Source organism: Aethalodelphis obliquidens, unplaced genomic scaffold (assembly GCF_003676395.1).
Source record: "Aethalodelphis obliquidens isolate GAN/ISIS:26980383/991018 unplaced genomic scaffold, ASM367639v1 scaffold22, whole genome shotgun sequence".
Classification (NCBI taxonomy): domain Eukaryota; kingdom Metazoa; phylum Chordata; class Mammalia; order Artiodactyla; family Delphinidae; genus Aethalodelphis; species Aethalodelphis obliquidens.
In genome coordinates, this window is record NW_020837966.1 from 23,771,033 (window position 1) to 23,791,789 (window position 20,757).

The following is a 20,757-nucleotide window of genomic DNA, read 5'->3' on the forward strand; positions in this document are numbered from 1 at the left end:
CCTTGGGAAAATGAATGCCATTGATAGTTATATGTCGACCCAAGAACATAGAGGTTTTGATCTGTAAAGTACCAGGTAACACATCTTAAAATAATTACCTGTGGTAGCACTCCTTCAAGGTAGAAACTCTTACAAACTAATTTGAAAGAAAAATGAGTAATAGGATCTTTTTGCATAAATATAAATTGCACTCTGTGTTGACATCTCAGTGAAACGTGGCAATTTGCAGCTTTGTTTTTAAGAAAGATCACAGAAAGCAATGAGCAAGAATTTTTTTCCAAAAATGGTCAGTAAGCATTGTTACCACTTTGATTTTCTGTGGTAACGAGCAACATAACTTTTAATCACAGATTTTCTAGGCAGTGATATTGACAAGCATATCTTCTTTTTGTTCAGTTCTGTAAAACAGAATATAGGCCGTTCTATATGCTAACAAGGGAGCAAAAGCAATGTGAACAAGATCAAAATATAAAAAGAAAGAGATTTATACAAATTCTGGAATAAATATGATGAATTCATGGTACAAATCTCTTTGATTTGAGGACCTATAAAGCAGGAGCGGGGTTATGTGGGAAAACAAAAGGAATGGTCTATGCAATATATGCTTTAGAGTATGTTGAGAAAGAGGTACATAAGGGCATTCATCTATTCAGTAAACCTCTGATCTCCTTGAGATTATGATTCTCCTTGCCAAGTGATTTAGACTCTCAATAATGTCTCTCCATAAACCATAGGATAATGCAACACAGAAGTCAGTTTATCCCTAATGAACCACTGGAAGACAGTTAATAACACTATATCCTAATGTCAGTGCTTTGATAATTATTTAAGCTAATGTCTGCTGAGATATTCTATCTATCTAAAGACAAGCAAAAATAAGGCCCGTTTGAAAGTGACCAAATAAAACATTGCAAAGTTGAAGAGAAAAGCCCTCTATTCTACAGTATGTTGAAAAGCATAAAGAGAAGTTACTGTGAACAGTTTACCATAGATTGAACTTATTTTAGGGCTCTGAGAGATGGCTTTTGTATTGAACATTAAGAAGAACAAGGAAGATGGGAGTATGACAGGTTGAGAGTATAGACTAAATGGCACTCTCTCCATTTTGGGGCAAATTGGCTTAGAGATGATGTGACAGGAAAGAATAGAAAGACTTGCAAAAAACTTCTCCTCACATATTTTCTTCTTTTCATGAATCTTCTATTGTTTTCTCTTCTTAACTCTGTCATTATCCTATATCAGTTGATCTAGTCATGTAAGTGTAAAACCTGGTCTGAAACAAAAGCTTCTCCTGACTTTTAGTTATGGCATTCTTTGTGCATGTACATTCATCATAAGAGAGCATGAAAGGAGAGAAACATACTGTGTCCCGGAAGAGGAAATACAAGAGCACATTCAATAATGAATACAAATAATTCATCGTGATTTCTCTTCTAAAACTTCCTCGGAACTACCTAATTTTGTTACGGAGAAATAATTCATTGAAAACAGTAGCTGTTACCAGTAAATATAGAGTTAAAAGTTACAGAAAGGCAGAATAACCTTTAGTTACAGTGCACCTGCTTTGAAGTCCCACAGCTCTAGGCTGAATATTGGATAGATCATTAATTATGTTTGTAGGCAAGTTATCTTAAAAATTCTCTGAGTCTCCTCTTCCTCATTTGTAAAATGAAGATAATAATCATGTTTTGCAAATATTAAGTGAGATAAGAGAGGTAAAGCATTTCATAAAGTGTTTGCACTTCTAAAATTCTTGATCAGTGATAGCTGCCAGGAGGTGTAGAAGTAGTGGTGGGAATAACAGTAGTTGGAGGAGGAGGAGGAAAAGGTAAGAGTCTTTTCTTGCAGGAGATAGTAAAGTGCTTTGGTGTCACAATTTTAAGATTCAAAATTAAAGGTGAAGTAATTGAGCTAAAATGCATAGGAAGATGACAAATTATGAGGTTGAGTTTAAGTACTGCCAAATTGCCCTGCTTCTGGGAAAAGAAAGCCACATAAAAAACTGTGTCCTGGAGCAGCCAGTAATCCAGGAAAGCCAGAGCAATCAATGCCTTTCACCACAGGCCAGCCAACTCACTAGGTAACAGAAGCCTGTTCCTTTGCCATTGCCATGTCGTAAATGATAGGAACAAGAAGTGTAATTTTCATGACAGATTGGACCCCAAGCAGACATAATACATGTAAATTAAAGATGGTAATTTAATACTGTTTCCCTGTCATTCAACAAAATAAATAAAAATGCTAGCCTGTTTCTATATAACCCAATGGTTGATTTTCAAATACCACTGAGCTCTTTGGAATCAACAACAGAGAAATTGATTTTGATGGCTCTTTTTTTTTTTTTTTTTTTTTGTGGAAACTTCACATTCTCTCTTTTTTTCTCTTTTTTTCTTTAACAAATGTACATACTCTTTTGATAACATCGGCCTCATTAAGTGCACCATGTTTTTTTCATTTTTCATTTCGGCTATGAATCACAAATACACTTATTAGCAAAACCTGCTTAGCTTTAACTTTATCTGTCTCATGACAATGAATATGAAAGTGTTGTTGTTAACTGGGTTAGATGCTTTCTCACTAAGTCAAAACTTATCTGCTTCCTCTTTAAAGAAATATGCATGACATCTATTATTTGGAGAAAAAAACTTGGTAAAGCAGAAATGTGAAGTAAAACTGCACTTGCTGGCTTAGTTACTTATTCAGGAAACATATAGGAATAGTCACCTAGATGAGCATCTTTATGGTTTGTATTGTTGCATAAGAGGCCGACTCAGAATTCAAGGCAGTGGAAGAAAAGTAGGAGAGAGGGGAGATTTTAAACTGTCACTGGAAAATAACTTCTCAATCTTGAGAGGAGTGCATTTATCTCCATTTAACAATGTGAAGGTGGATATGAGACCTTGGGAGACATGCTGAATACTTTTATGTCCATGGTACATTATATATCAACAGGAATTTCTTCATTTGAATTATCAAGAAAAATAGCAGCTGAATCCATATATTAAAGAATGAATCACTATTATTTTCTTACTGTACTTTCTTTTAAACAAATTTCAGCTTCATGCAATCAAACTCTCTATATCATTTTTGAATCCTTTTTTAGAACACTTCCCCGCAAAATATCTACTCTCTGAAGAGAGAGATACCTCCAGTTTGTGGGGAATGATTATCTTATATTTTGTATAGCTCATCTTTTTAGTTTGTTCTTTGTATTAGTTTCCTGTGGCTGCTGTAACAAATTACCATAAACTTAGTGGCTTAAAAAAACAGATTTATTGCCCTACAGTTCTGTAAGTCAGAAGCCTTTAATGGATCTCACTGAGCTAAAGTCAAGATGTTGCCTGTACTTCATTTCTTTCTGGAATTTCTGGAGTAAAATTTTTTTCTTTTTTACTTTTCCACCTTCTAAAGGCCACCCACATCCCTTGGCTCACGATCCCCTTCCACCTTCAGAGCCAGCAATAGCTGGCCAAGTCTATCTCATGTCATATAACTCTCAACCTGATTATTTTACCTCCATCTTCCACATTTGAGTACCTTTGTGATTACATTCAGCCCGTATGGAGAATCCAGGATAGTTGCTTTATCTTAAGGTCAGCTGATTAGCAACCTTAATTCCACCTGCAAACTAAATTCCTAGCCATGTAACCACTAAAAATAATGTTTAAAAAAGAAGAAAAGTTGATATGCTAAGAAAGGAGAGAAAGTTGAATCATATAAAATGATTGATTAAAATCACACAAGCTCACACACACACACATACAGAAAAAAGAAAAAACAGAAAAAGAGTTAAAGGCAAAAGTAGGAATAAAGAACAAGGGCAACAAACAGGAAAAAATATGATAGATAATAATCCAAGTTTGTCAATAATCGCTTTAAATGTCAATTGTCTAAATACACTAATTAAAAGACAGAGATTGTCTGAGCAGATCAAACAAAAAACCCAATTATATGTTTTCTACAAGAAACCCACTTTAAAAACAAATTACTAGTATAGAAATTAAACAGGGGACATGACTACAGATCCCATGGACATTAAAATTATAATAAAGGAATATGAACAACCCTATGCCCACAGATTTGATAATTTAGTTGAAGTGAACCAATCCCTTGAAATGACACAAACTGCCAAAAGTAAGACAAGAAGAAATAGACAATTTGAATAAGCCTGCAACTATTAAAGAAATTGAACCAATAGTTAACAACCTTTCAAAATAGAAAGCACCAGGCCTGGATGGGTCCATATGTGAATTCTACCTTAAAGAATACATTATACCAATCTCTAGAATCTCTTCCAGAAGTCAGAAGCAGAGGGAATACTTCCTAACTCATTCTGTGAGGCTAGTAATACCCTGATTCACAAAGCAGACAAAGATATTACAAGAAAAGAAAACTACAGACCAATATCTTTCATGAACATAGATGCTAATGTCTTCAACAAAATATTAGAAGATCAAATACAATGAAGTATAAAAACAATTATTCACCACAACATAGTGGAATTTATCCCAGTTTTTCCAGTCTGGTTCAAACCTTGAAAATCAATTAATGAAATCCACCACACTAATAGGCTTATAAATCACATGATCATTTCAATTGATGCAGAAAAAGCATTTGATAAAATCCAGGACTCATTCATAATAAAATCTTTCAGTAAACAAGGTGTAGAAGGGAACTTCCTCAACTTGATAAAAAATATTTACCAAAAGAACCCAACAGCTAACACAATCCTGAATGCTAAGCAACTTGAAGGTTTCTCACTAATTTCAGTCACAGGACAAGGATGTCCCTCTTATCACTAAATTAATATCCTGGACCTCATTAAAATTAAACACTTCTCTTTGTAAGACAATGTCAACAGAATAAAAAGATAAGTCACAGACTGGGAGAAAATATTTGCAAAATACACTTCTGATAAAGTAATGTTATTCAAAAATGTACAGACAGCCCTTAAAACTCAATAATAAGACAATAAACAACCTGATTTAAAAATGGGCCAAAGAACTTAACAGATATCTCACCAAAGAAGATATACACATAATGAATAAGCTTATGAAAAGATGTTCTGCACAATTTGTCATCAGGGAATTGCAGATTAAAACAATATACCACTACACATCTATTGGAATGGCCAAAATCCAAACACTACCAACACAAAATGCTTGTGAGGCTATAAAGAAATAGGAACTTTCATTCATTGCCTGTAGGAATGCAAGATGGTACAGTCACTTTGAAAGATGGACATTTTCTTACAGAACTAAACATATTCTTACTATACAATCTAGCAGTTGCACTTCTCGATATTTTCAAAGGATTTGAAAACATATATCTACACAAAACCATCCACGTGTGTGTTTATAGCAGCTTTGTTAATAACTGCCAAAACTGGATGCATGCAAGATGTCTTTCAGATAGTGAATGGATAAATAAACTGTGGTACATCCAGACAATGAGTATTATTCAGTGATAAAAAGATATGGGCTATCAAGCCATGAAGAGACAAGGAAGAACTATAAATATATATTCCTAACTAAAAGAAGCCAGTCCAAAAGGGCCACATACTGTATGATTCCAACTGTATGACACCTTGGAGGGGCAGAACTACAGAGAGGTTAAAAAGATCATTGGTTGTCAGGTATTAGGGCCAAGGAAGCACAGAGATTTTTAGGGTACTTAAACTGTTCTGCATGATACCCTAATGGTGGGTATATATCATTAATCATTTGCAAAATCCCATAGATTGTACAACATCAGGAATGAACCATAATGTAAACTGTGGAGTTTAGATGATAATGATATATCAGTGTAGGTTCATTGAATGTAACAAATGTACCACTCTGGTGATGGATGTCGATAGTAGGGGATGCTGTACATGTGTGGGGACAGGGTAGATATAGAAACTCCCTGTACTTTACACTTCATTTTCCTGTGAACCTAAAACTGCTCTAAAAAATAAAGTTTATTAAAAAAAATCTTTTGTAAGGTTTAATCAACTGCTATCAATTTTTTAACGTATTTAAAAAATACATGTCAGTTAGGAAGTATCATTTGTAGTTGTTCAAATAACAAAACTAAGAAACTGGAGAAGAAGTAGAATAGAGCCATGAAAACATTGGTTTTGGGTCTGAACAAAAAATGTTTCACTAATATGATAACATTAACTTATATAAATCTGTTTTTTTAGTTTACAAAGGTGATCTCATTTACTTTACCTTATTTCATCAACATTGTCTATGAGGTTCATGGATAATCATTTATTTTTCTTATTCAAGGTGAGGAAACTGAGGCTCAGTGATCTGCCCAAGTAGCAAAATAGTAAGTAATAATTTTTTTTTAATCTATAGTATGTTCATTATTCCTTTACCTACAAGATAGCAGACAGAAGACCTGATGTAAAAGTAAAACACTGCTATTACTCCTAAGGTACTTTTGATACTCTAAAGAACAATTTGTATAAAATAATCCATTATTTTAAAAATCTCCCACTTATTTACTAGTGAGAATATTTAGTTACCAACTATAGTTTGTAATGTAAAATAGTTATTTCAATGTTCTTGATAAGAAAAGAATAATCAATCATGTTATAAAATCAAGTTTGAATTTAATTTTGAAGCCTTATAATGGGAGCAAAATGGTAGCTCAAAGAGAATTAACAGTGAACTAGAAACTTAAAATTCACAGTCTGACTCACTATTTCGCAGTCTGGCATTCATCATATGCCTCAGTTTCTACTCTAAAATGACAAGGTTGAGACTAAATGATCTCAAGCTTTAAAATCCTCTGATTCCATGCACATATGGCACTATATTTTAAAGCACATATGCCTCCTGAATAGTGAAATAAAGTCAATAAGCACACATAAATTGCATGGTGATTAAATTTACTCAGAGCTAAACGTCATAGCTTATTAGCCTTACATATGAAAAACTTGCCTAATGAATCAAACTTGAAGGATCCGTCAGTGTGTTGCCCTTTGACAGAGAACAAGAACTGTGAAACTGCTGATTTTATCCTAGTGATTCTTGTTCTGTCGGTCACACACAGAAGAAAGAGGGGGCATTAATACGTATCAGCTTATAAAAGAAAAAAAAAGAGTTTCTTTTGACATTGCAACGAACCATAATAGTTTTAATGAATATTACTGCTAAAGAACTCACGCAAATTAGCATTTCCTCATATGCCTTAGCTTGAAAGAAATTAAATTTGGTCTAAATGAATTAAACCATTGGACCTAAGAGACATCTGATCATTTCTACCTCTCTATTATTTTACTTTTGGTCAGTTTTTCTTGGAAACAATTATTTGCTTTGAAACAATGCTGTTGTGTTTGGATCTATTTCTATACTGTACTTATGCAGCTCAAGAAGTTGTAGATTGTGGATTCCAAGTTCAGTACCTGCTATGAAACACTATATGTTAATGGGGATAATTTCAGAATCAGATTTATCCTGAAGGTTGATAATCCATACCACTACTACTAAGTGTTGCAGTTCCTTTAGGTATGATGAACAGTGTTTAAATTACAAGGGAACCCAGGAGTCAGTGGGAAAAAAAGAATTTGTGGGAGTTGTCCAAAGATAATTTGCTACAAAGCAATTCTTGTTTAAGTATCAATAACCAGATTAAAATTGAGGCAAAAGTGAAATCTTATAGTTCATATGGGTATGTTGTAAAACATATGCTCTTTATATGTTGTGACATCATATGCACAACAGAACAGTTATTAAAACAAATATCAGTGTTCAGGATTATGGTGAACATTTGGTTATACTGGACAACTGTTGCCAACCAAATGAGGAAACATGCAAAAGAAGATGATGTAAACCACTGTTTCTCACTCTTGCTGGTATTGACATTTGGGGCCAGGTAATCTATTGTAAGGAGATCACCTGTGCAATGTGGGATGTTTAGTGGCATCCCTGACCCCTATCCATTAGATGACAGTAGCACCATCATGCCCAAGTTGTAGAAACCAAAAATGTCTCTAGACATTGCCGTATGTCCCAAGAAGGGCAAATTCTCTCCCCAGGTGGAAACCACTGGCATAAACAAAGATTTCAGAGAACTAAGATACTCACCGTAAGAGAAAGCTTCTTGCATCTTATATTTCAATAAGCCAGTGAGGGATCGCTAGTCTGACACTGGTGGTGTCACTAACATGACTAAGAAAAAGTGTATTGGAATGTACTGGTGTATTTGTGCCTGTTGTTGCTTGTCTTAAGCCCTAACATTATAAATGAGAGTGGTGGTTTTATTTATTTTGAATTTGCCTTTGTTTTGACACCATCCATAAAAAAGCATTGTGGAAAGATTTAGAATTTCAGACCAATAACTCTCTCTTGCATGCCTAACAGATTGGTGCAATATATAAGGTGGAGTGGTTCATTGCACACTTAAGGAAGCATAATGTATACAGGAGAGGGAGTGGGTGGAGGGCATGTCACATTGTTACTCGAAGGATAAATAGTACAAATCCTTTCTCTCCAGAGTGCTCCAACAGAAAAAATAAATGTTTAGACAAAACAGAAAGGAATAGCTGTCAACTATTGAGTTTAGTAAGCATTTTGCAATGTATTAAACTCTCTCATACATTTATCAAACCCTATTTCCCTCTACTCTAGAACTGAATGTTAGAGGGCAGGTATTTTCAGAAATATACACCTACATAACACAAACAAAGAAAACAAAGAGAAGGGGTCGCTTATCAATTTTATGGATGGAGAATCGTTTACAGTAGGGTACCTGGGAATAAACACTCTGTCCAGCCTTTTTTCACATTTTGATAAAGATCAGATTCTCACATAATTGATCTAAAAGAAAGAGTACAAAATGGAATATGTTAAGTTCGCAGATGACGCTAAGCTTATCTGAGTAGTTACAAGCTGATGAAGATAAGCTGTGGAAAGAACCCACAAGGATTTCAGAGACACCTCAGAAAGAAACTATAAACCTCTGTTACTGCAGTTATTGAGTGGTATGTTTAAGAGGCAATCTAAATTATTCTTATGAAATAATGGATGCTAAACTATCAGTCTTCACTCTAAAGAAAAGTTAGAAGTGACTTTTTAAAACTAAAATTATGGGACCAATGATTTCCAAAGATAGAAAACATTAAAAATATATTTTTTCGACAGATGAATGGATAAAGAAGATGTGGCACATATATACAATGGAATATTACTCAGCCATAAAAAGAAACAAAATTGAGTTATTTGTAGTGAGGTCGATGGACCTAGAGTCTGTCATACAGAGTGAAGTAAGTCAGAAAGAGAAAAAACAAATACCGTATGCTAACACATATATATGGAATCTAAAAAAAAAAAAAAAAAAAAGAAAAGGGTTATGAAGAACCTAGGGGCAGGACAGGAATAAAGATGCAGACGTAGAGAATGGACTTGAGGACACAGGGAGGGGGAAGGATAAGCTGGGACGAAGTGAGAGAGTGGTGTGGACATATATACACTACCAAATGTAAAATAGATAGCTAGTGGGAAGCAGCCGCATAGCACTGGGAGATCAGCTCGGTGCTTTGTGACCACCTAGAGGAGTGGGATAGGGGGGTGGGAGGGAGACGCAAGAGGGAGGAGATATGGGGATGTATGTATACATATAGCTGATTCACTTTGTTATAAATCAGAAACTAACATACCATTGTAAAGCAATTACACTCCAATAAAGAAGTTAAATATATATATATTTTTAGTAGGATAAAATATAGGTAGTAATAACAATACAAAAATAACAAAGGCAATATTCTCCTAACATCCAGATAAATTATGATAAATCTAAACATATAAGCTTGTTTTGTTATAACTGCCCCTTCAACAAAGATATAGTGAATGGTAAAATGGTTTTGCATCAAGCAATAAATATGCTCAGTAAATTTAAGCCTCACTTATGTAAGAATAAACTACAAGTAAGAATTCTTTCCATCTGCACAGAGGATATATTCATCATTTATAAAGTCATGGAAAATGTGATTAAGATAGACATGGACTTTTTCAACAAAACCTAGAATAAAATAACTGGCAGATACCAATTATGCTTGGGAAGGTAACAAAGAATAAAAACATCAGGTCTTGTAGCTAACACTTCAGTGAACCCGGAAAAAGTCCTAATATAATGCATATCAAGACTTTACTTATACATTTACTTGTGTGATTGTTTGTTTCAGTGTCAACATATAAGTTATATTTGGACTAGCCATAAACATATGGAATTTTTTATCAGAGAGGACAATTATGCCTTCCCACATATCAAACATGAGATATTCATAAAAACAAGTGAGGTAATCGATATAATAGACATTATAAATTATAAAAGTAATGCAAATAGGAGCTAACTTGAGAATATTTATGGCTCAGACCTTGATTGTGGCCATGGTAGATTGTTCAATGGCCACAAATTCTTCCTCTCCTTATGTCTGCATTCTTTAGGAGTCACCACCTGCACTGACTCTGAGCTTAGGCTTATGACTTGCTTTGACTGATGAGATAAGAGCAAACATAGAGCAAGCAGAGATTTGAAAAGTGTTTTTTGTTGAGGCCTTCCCTTTCTTGTTCTGTTTGGAATCCTTCCACTACCATGAGAAGAAGACTGAGAAAGCCTGTCAAAAGAAGATATGTGACCTCATATCTCCATGACACCAGCCAACATCCAACAAGTACAAGACATGTGAGTGAGGCTGTTCAAGATATTTCAGACCTAATGAATGACCACAGACACATTAGTAGGTCCAGTAGAGATCAGCCAACTTGGCCAAAATCAGAATCGTCCAATTCACCCACAGAATCATGAGCTGAATAGGTGATTTTTTTAAGCTAGTAAGTTTTGGGGTGTTTTGTTTTATAGAAGAAGCTTTTTTTTTTTTTTTTTTAACTTTTTGCTACCTAGAAGTTATATACTTTTACATTTGGTCCCAACCCTTTGAATTTTACCTCATGGAGTCACACTTTCACAAGAGCAAGCCCCACAGAGCTTTGAGGAGGAACAAGTAAGATGACAGACATGAGAGTGTACTGCAGATTGTAAAAAGTAATTCAGGGAACAAGATGGAATAGATTCAATTTTCTCTACCCCTCCCCTCTGAATACAACTATATGCTCTAGAAAAATATTTCACAGCAAATACAAAAAAGACTGAATGGTGGAAATAAGAAGTTGGACTGTCAAGGAACCTCAAAACTTGAAGTATGACACCATAGAAAATTTCTTGGATTTTCTTTTTATCTATCATATGTCTTAGACTGGGCACTGGAGAGTGCTGCGATCTGGAACTGCCTACAGGCATAGGAAGAAAACAAAAACAAAATGAAACAAACTAAAAAAAAACAAGTAAAGCCTGATTTCTCTGGGCAAAGGATTAGCAAAGGGAAGACCAGCTACCCTGCCCCAGAGGCACCAGCAAAGATAGCATAGAATACCCTCTGGCACTGGATGGTTAGAGAATAGGTCAGAGGAAGCACTCTCCATATCATGAGTCTAGTGTCCCCCACCCAATGGCTCATGGAAATACCATCCATCCCCAAAGTGATTCCTGAAAGAAGTCAGTGGGAATGCAAAATAGAACTAGAAAAACAAAGCAGACCAGATTAGCATTGCAAGATATCAGAAAATTAAAATTCTCCTTGGAATATAACCCAGAAAAGCAGGCCATAACCTACATGCTAAACTTAAACAGAGACTTCCTACTAGAATAAAAGATTTAAATAATATCAAGAGTCTCCTAACATAACATGTAAAATGTCCAAAATACACCCAAAAATGACTCATTATACCAAGACCAGGAACCGCATGGCTTTAATGAGAAAAGACTATCAGATAATATATTGCTAATATTGAGATGAATCAGATGTTGTAACTATTTGACAGAAACTTTAACACAGCCATCATAACATAGCTTCAATAAGTGATTAAAAATTCCCAACACAAGTGAAAAAATACAAAATATGGGCATTATTATTTGCTAATATCTGTTATATAACTTATTCAAAAGAATATATAGTCCAAGTAGGAATTATAGAACTGAAAGATACACTAACCAAAATAGAAAACTCACTGGATAGACTCAGTAGTAAAATGGAGTTGAAAGAAGACAGACCAAGAAACTTAGAACCATGGAATTTACTCAATCTGAACAGCAGAGAGAAAAACAGAAAATCCCTCCTCTCCCTTCCCCCCACTGCAAAACAAAGAGACAGAACAGAGCCTTAGGAAACTGATACAATAACAAAAGATCTAAGATTCATATTATTCAAGTCCCAGAAAAAGAGGAGAAAGAACTGGGGGCTGAAAAGTTATTCAAATAAATAGTGGCTAAAAATTACCCACATTTGGTGGGATATATAAGCCTACAGATTCAAAAGCTGAGCAAATCTAAATAAGATAAACATGAAGGAATCCGTCCAAGACACATCATAATTAAACATCTGAAAAGATATAAACAATTTACGTTTATTGTAAAGACAATAAAAAGTTTTACAAGCAACCAAGGGGATACCAAATCAAGTGACAGCTGATTTCTCGTCTGAAACTATGGAGACTAGAAGCAATTCACATAATATTTTTCTATGCAAGAAGAAAAGAACTGTCAGATGTGAATTCTATACCTGGAAAACCATCTATCAAGAATAAATGGAGGGCTTCCCTGGTGGCGCTGTGGTTGAGAGTCCGCCTGCCGATGCAGGGGACACGGGTTTGTGCCCCAGTCTGGGAAGATCCCACATGCCGCGGAGCGGCTAGGCCCGTGAGCCATGGCCACTGAGCCTGCGCATCTGGAGCCTGTGCTCCACAATGGGAGAGGCCACAACAGTGAGAAGCCCGCGTACTGCAAAAAAAAAAAAAAAAGAATAAATGGAAAATAAAGACAGTTTTCAATGGAAAATGAAGACATTCTCAGAGTGAAAAAAAAAAAAAAACTAAGAAAATATGTTGCATATTAAAGCATATCTATAGGAAGCTCTTTGGCATAAAACGAATGATAACAGAAGAAGGCATAAACTTCAGAAAGAAAATAATAATAGAATAATAGTAGAATAGAGTAGTAAAATAATAATAGAAGGGCATATAATAGACTTATGCTGATGAATCTCTTAGATCATATTCGTTGGTGGAAATAAAAAAAATAATACCCGTTTTGTTAAAGTATGGAGAGGAAATACTTGGAACAACTAGATAGATAGATAGATAGACTTTTTTTAATTGGGAGAGTAAAAGACCTAAATGGAAGTAAGTTTTAAATACTCCACTGGAAGTAGTTAAAGGATGACACCAGTAGACTATAATAGTTCACATTTGCATATTGTAATACCCAGAGCAACCACAAAAAAGTATTCAAAGCAATAGGCTCAAAAATGCTATAAATAAATCAAGATGGAATCCTAAATATATGTTCAAATAACACACTTAAAGGAAAGAAATGGAAACAGAAGGAAAGAAAAACAGAAGAAACAAAGAAAACAAATCACAAGCTGTCAATGATGCAAATATAACAAAATATAATCTGGAATGCAATTGTATGGGACAGGACATGAATGTGGACTACTACCTTTGGAACTCATAGACCAGATATCTGAATTTGCCTTTACTATGCTTAAAAATGGCTCTATGATTTAAATATTTTTTGGTGACTATATAAGGTGTTATTCATTTTGGAAAGAACTCTCCCTCATTTAGCCAAGGGTAAGAGATTCTTGATGGAAAACTCCATTAAAAAATTAAATTTTCTTCCAAGTATATGGAAACAGTTGATGGCTTTCAAATTTCAGGGTGTATGTGTATGTGTGTATATATATATATATATATATATATATATATATATATATATATATATCACTGCATACCTTAGTGATTTCAAGTTCAGTCCTGTAGTGTAAGGTACACAAGAAAATGTAATGAAAACAGTAAATGGAGATTAAAACCACGAAATTTCATTTTTCACCCAGTGAATAGGTACACATTTAAAAGCTTGATAATACCTGTGTCTATGTGAGTTTGAGGATATAGATACTCTCTTCCACTGCTAATGAAAATGTCACTTAATATAGGGAAATTTAGTAATATCTATTAAAATGCAAACAAGCAGGTCCTGTGACCCAACATTGCCACTCACTGCTCATCTATCCTAGAATAACAAATAATTACAATGCTCAGTGATATACATTACAAAACTGTTTATAAAAACAAACATTTTGAAACAACCTAAATGTTCATGAATAAGGTGATGACTAAATAAATAATGATATGTCTGTACTAAAGGATAAGATATATTTCAAAAGCGATAAAGACTTATACACACTCACATGGGAAAGTATTGGAGTGAATAAAGCAAAGTGAAGGACAAAATATATAATTGGATACCATTTATATTTTTAAACACATCAAAAATACTATATTTCTTAACAGATATACATAGATAATTGCATAGAGAATAAGGTCTGGAATGCTACACCTCAAACTGAGATGGTTGGCAATTTTAAAGATGGGAAAAAGAACCAAAATTCAGGATGGTAGCCAATGAAAGATTTTTGCCTTATCTGTAATATTTTATTTATTCAAGGAGAAAGTATTAATGTATAACAAACATTTTAAAAATGTGTTCAAACACAACACAAATAGTTTTTAAATGTGTTCAGACACCATAAAGGCTTTAAAAACTACAGACTATTATTAAGGTCTAAAATATGTGCTTTGAATATTTTAAAATCTCTTTCTTTGTTTTCAGTACACAAATGTCTTGACAGCAGACTGCCAGGAGGCTGCAAGCAGGAACTAGGTCATTTTCAGGAAGGCCATGCCATGCCTGTAGGGTTTTCTAGGACACAATTTATAAGGCCAACTCAGAAAAGTAGTATCAGTGAACTGTAAGTCTTTGCATGAAGAATCTGTTTGGAGGAAGATAAGACAGAAAATAGGGCATTGAGTCAAAGGTCAAAAGAGCAGATTAAATGAAACTTAAGAATGAGTGAAAGTGACAGGTTGCCAGAGAGATGGAACCGTATCTTGTACAGAGAGACTGAGGCAGAGATGCATACCAGAGCCCTTCAAGGGTGACTTACAAATATACCATCATGGATAGCAAATGATGTGGCAGCCTCCCAGCAAACAAATTATATAAATTAATTGTGGTCACTAGTCCTGGCTTTTACAATTTTCTCTGGAAACTATTAGGATTTTTATTCTAATCTTAATGTTCTGAAATTTCAGATATATACAAACATATTTGGAACCAATTGACTTGGAGGTTTTTTGGTTTGTTTTGTTTTGTTTTCTGTTTGATTTGCTTTGCTTTGTTTTTGTAAATCCTGCCCAACACTGAGTGTGCCCTTTTTATCTCATATTTTCTTTACTTAGAATAGAATTTCCTTTTTTTATCTCTTTAATTATTGCCTACTCTGTAGTAGATATTATTCTTTTGAAGCTCCATTTAGATGTTTTTTTTTAATCACCTGAACCTATTTTCTAAGTCTCTTAACTTTTTCATGATTTATCTCCCCCTTTATTTTCCAGCTTTCTCAGTCATTCTACAGCCATGCCCATTTTGCACATTAGCTTATCTATCTCTACAATTTTATTTTTTTATTTTGATGACTCTAGTTAGTTCTTTGTTATATCCACCTAGTCTTACAATTGAATAAAATGTATCACTCTTAAAACATTATATTTAATTTTTCAAAATCTTGTTCTCTTGCTTTTGTTTCCATATGTGTAAGTTTATGCCAGTGTTGTTTGCTCTTCCTCTTCAGTGGTGTAAGCTTTCTTCAAGTGTTGAGAAGGAATTGTGTATTCATCTTAGTAGTTGAGAATTCCTATTAGGCTCTCTCTTTTATTCTTTGCACAACTAACCAGCTCCAGCCATGGCCTTAACTTCTGCCATTTATTAGCGATAATAGGTATGGCATAGAACTAGACGCTGACCGAACAGCTGGTTATCTGTAATGCTCCTCATTCCTCTCAGTCATTTATTGCCAGATAACCAGGTACTGCCCTGAATCTCTGATGTAAACTCACTTATTCACTGCTCTTTCCTGGAAACAAATACATAGGTCTTAGCTGCCTATTCCAAGAGGCATTTAACAGAGGTTGAACTCTCAGATTGTTTCAATGATCCAGGAAATTGCTTCTGGAACTTCTTCTACTTTTCTATACAGTAGCAGTATCCCTTCTAAATAAGTGATACCTCTTGATCTTTGGAGCTACAATTTCCCTTTTCAATTTCTATCTGCCAATGATTGCTCACAGCTTCTATCTACCAATGATTGCTCAAAATTCCCTTGTTCCAGCTATCTTTTTAGGGGAGTGACTTTTAAGAATGGGGTGCTGTGAACTTGCCACATATTCGTATTTTGCCACCTTGAAATGAAAATCTACCATCTAATCTTTATTGATGTCTACAGATCAAAAGCTAGGGCATCAGGGATCTTAGCTTCTAACAGCGAAGGCCTTTATAGGGGCTTTGTTAAAAGAACTTAAAATGATGCATTTGTATGTATTAAAATTTCAAATAAACATAACCTTTGACTCAGTAATTTAAATTCTAAGTATTTGACCAGTATTGTTAATGATACCATTAAGTCAAGATGCTTAGTTAAGGACATTTACTACAGAATTTTTTGAAATTACAAAACACTGAAAACCATCTGGATGTCCTTCAAAACAGCTGACTACATTTTTGTCTACTTATACTGTGGTATATTATGCAGCTATTATGAAGAATGAAGAAAACATGCATGCATGCACTGATTCCAGGTCTGGCAATGATTCGCCTTTAAATAAAAATATCAAGTTATTGAGAAGTCCAGGAGAGACTGAATAAGGAAACAGACAATGGCCAGACCAGATAGATAGATAGATGGGTAGATAGATACATAGATAGATAGGTAGATAGATAGGTAGATAGATAGATGTCTGATCCACAACAAATAATCCAGGAAATCAACTCATTATCTAGCTACATATAGCCAACCTATTTATAAGTCAGACTTATAGGTAGTCAGACTGATATCTCTAGTTACCAGTTCAGGAAGCCAAACAATAACCTTTGTAACAGTTGGCCCCACATGGCCAGGATTTGATTAATAACTGACAGCTTCCCTAATTTTTGTCCCACTTCCAACTTAGGACAAACCAGAGAACCCCAAATATGCACCCCTAACCAATCACATAGGATGTCCCATTATTAATTAGCTTGCCTACCTACAGCTTCCCCATGCCAACCATCTCCAATCAGGGCATACCTGAAGCCTTCCATTTTCTCCATTAGAAAGCTCTCCCATTCCCCTGCCTGTCTTTGAGTGCCCAAAGAAATGATGGTGGCTGACTCCCTCGCTGTAGCAAATTCTGTGTAAATATTCCCTGTTCATTCTCATTTGATTGGTTTTCATTTATTCCTACATATATAAAGTACAATGTTATTTGTAAACATAAAGTATATGGTACATAAACAAGTGTACATGTTTAAATCAACAACAAAAAAGGATACATGTGATTTTGTTAAGGACGGGGGATAGCACGTGTTAGTTTTGTAATTCAAAGCACTACAATAGATAACATTCATTAACCCACTCATTTATGCACATAACTTATTTCATACAACAAATTATTCTAATAGTCATATTTAATATGATTTTAAACTATCTTTATAAATATATTTATTTTACTGAGTACTCCTTGTGGCTATTTTAGGAGACACCTGACAGTCGCTCTTCTTTGTGAATGAGAGTTCAAAACTAGAGAGTCCTTAAAATGACTTGAAAATAATTTATGTTTGAACCACAAATATTTAGCTTAGTGTGAAATTTTTTTAATGCTTTCCTTCTGTTCTTTTCAATATCCACCCCATGTTTTATTCTCAAGTTAGACTCAGGCACTCTAAAATGTACTCGAGTTTTATCTTAAGTATTACTATATCCAAAGGAACAAAGAATATTCTTTATCAGTCCCTTCCTGCTGGACTTCCTAATGCATTTGATTCCCAACTATTAACCCAGGAGACCTATTTTCACAATCACTTTGTGCTTCTTAAGACCCTACAGGTTTACTAGTGTATAGACATTCTTATAAAGATTATTACTTTTTTTTGGTACCGAACAGTGTTTTCCAATATACTCTTGGCTTGTGGCTAAAAGATGAATAGAACTTCAACCAGTCAAACCACTGGGGATCTCAACTGTTCTCTGGAAACACTATTTGCTTGGGGGAGAACCACCCTGGGAAAGTGAACTTCTAACAGTATCTTGTAGCCTTTTGTTAGGAAAGTAGAAAAAGACCCATCATTTAGTCAACCATCAAGACTTAAACTGCCTCAAAATATTTTTCAACAGCTCTTGACAAATGAAAATGTGTAATTATAACAAAATAACTGCCATCAATTAAGATAGATTTCGGTTCTTGGTGAAATGTTTAAGGAAACTCATAAATTAATCTACTTTCCCAAACCTTTCACTGTCTACATGGGTAATAGAACCCATGTGTTGATAGAATTAAAAAGAGGAAATTGTTTTGTTTTAACTTTTTCTTTCCTCTTAAGGGCCTTCTAAATTGTAAATTGCAAGTTTTATAAGTGAAAGAAAGCCAGTTTATAGGTCTTGTCAAACTATCTTATTTCAATGGTTTTACTTAAGTTTTTAAAATCATTTTAGGTAGAAAAATCATCAATTCATAAATAACTTTTTGTATGTACTCAACATTCTACTTGTCTCTATAGAATTTTTTAAAAAATACAAGGTTCCATCTCCTACAAGAACTTGGGGAACTCACTTGTAAATGATGTATTTTAATCTTACTCAGGTCACTTACATCAATTATATTAGTAACTATGAACAAAAGTTACAAAATGGCTAATCAAACAGCAAAGGCCAAATGGACAAGAAAATATACCAGGGCTTTGAATTATATATCAAATAGTTTTTCATAATAAACAAACATATAGTTATTCTTTAAAATTTTGTATTGCCTGTTACAAAGTATACTGGGTAAAATTGTGAGTGAAGGCAAAAGCAGTGACTACATGCCAAGTGAAGTATATATAGAAAGATACAGATATAGATATTTAGATATAAATATATCCCATTATTGAGAAAATATGATTCCTAATCGTATTAATTATTTATCCCTTTCAATTTTATTCAGTATACCATTACTCAAAATTTCACTTGTTTTTGCAGAAAAGACAAAGGATTAGTTGTCTGTGGCCATGGAATTCTGATAGCCATTTATCCATTTGTCAAAAAATCCATGATTGAAAGAAATACATAAAATGTCACCATAACTTTTTGCAGTGACTTTGTTGGATTCAAATAACCAGAAATGCATATTTTAGGAGCATAAGTTTTTTAGGACAGATTGTTTGGATTGACTACCATTTATGAAGGTGGTGGGGAGAGAAAAAGTACTTGGTTGAAATGAAAGTGTTGCATGGATTCTGAGTTTATCTGGTGTTGATTCCATTCCAACTTAATCTACACATTCCTATGTCATTTATTGCCATGGTAACTGGATACTCATTTTAAAAATCACATCAAAATGTGAGTGGGAAAAGATTCGATATTTAAGTGGATATAAACTCTTAACATGATGTGAAACATTTTAATGATAAATGAATATTTAAGCAAAACCATATCTGATATAATAAAACTAATAGGTTTAAATTAGTGATTGCTAGTTTGTCCCCATATTCATGGAACATAAACATTACTGTAGCTTTTTTCATATAACATTAATTATTTTGTGCTGATTTTTTAAAGTAATATATGCCATTGATAGAAATAGCTTGGAACCATACCCAGAGAAAGGTCCATAAGGTAATGTTCTGGGTTTCTGTCATGCCTTATAGGGAGACGTTCACAATGTCTAGAACCCCTGATGTCCTGAAAATTAAGGAGGAGTATGTCCTCAAATTCCTTGCAGCAGGAACCCACTTAGGTGGCACCAACCTTGACTTCCAAATGGAACAGTACATCTATAGAAAGTTAAGTAATGTCATCTACATCATAAATCTAAAGAAAACCTGGAGCAGTTTCTGCTAACAGCTTTCACCCTTATTGCCATTGAAAACCTGACTGATGTCAGTGTCATGTGGTCCAGGAATTATCCCAGTAAACTGTGCTGAAGTTTGCTGATGGCCCTGGAGCCACTGCTGTTGCTAGCCACTTCACTCTGGGAAACTTCACTAATTAGATCCAGGCAGTCTCTGGGAGCTGTAACTGCCAGGGATGACCACCACCCTCTCACAGAGGTGTCTTGGTTAGCCTACTACTATCACTGTGTGAAACAGTTTCTTGTCTGTGCCATGTGGACATTGTCATCCAGTACAACAACAAGGGAGCTCACTCAGCAGGTCTAATGTGGTGGATGCTGGCCCCAAAGTTCTGCACATGCGTAGCACTAATTCCTTGTGAACACCCATGGGAGGTCATGCCCAATCTCTGTTTCTATAGAAATTCTGATGAGATTGAAAAGGAAGAGCAGGTTCCTGCTGAAAATGTCACTACCAAGGAGGAATTTCAGGGGGAATGGACTGCTTCAGCTCCTGAGATTACTGCTACTCAACCCAGAGGTGCAGACTGGTCTGAAAGTATGCAGGTTCCCCAGTGCCAATCCAGCAGTTCACTACTGAAGACTAAGAGTGCTTAGCTTGCTGCTGAAGACTGGTTTGCAGCTCCCACTGCTCAAGCCACTGAGTGTCTTAAGCTGTACTTCCACAGACGCCTAAACAGAAAATGGAAATAAGATCTATGGAAAATAATATTTCTTTAAAAAA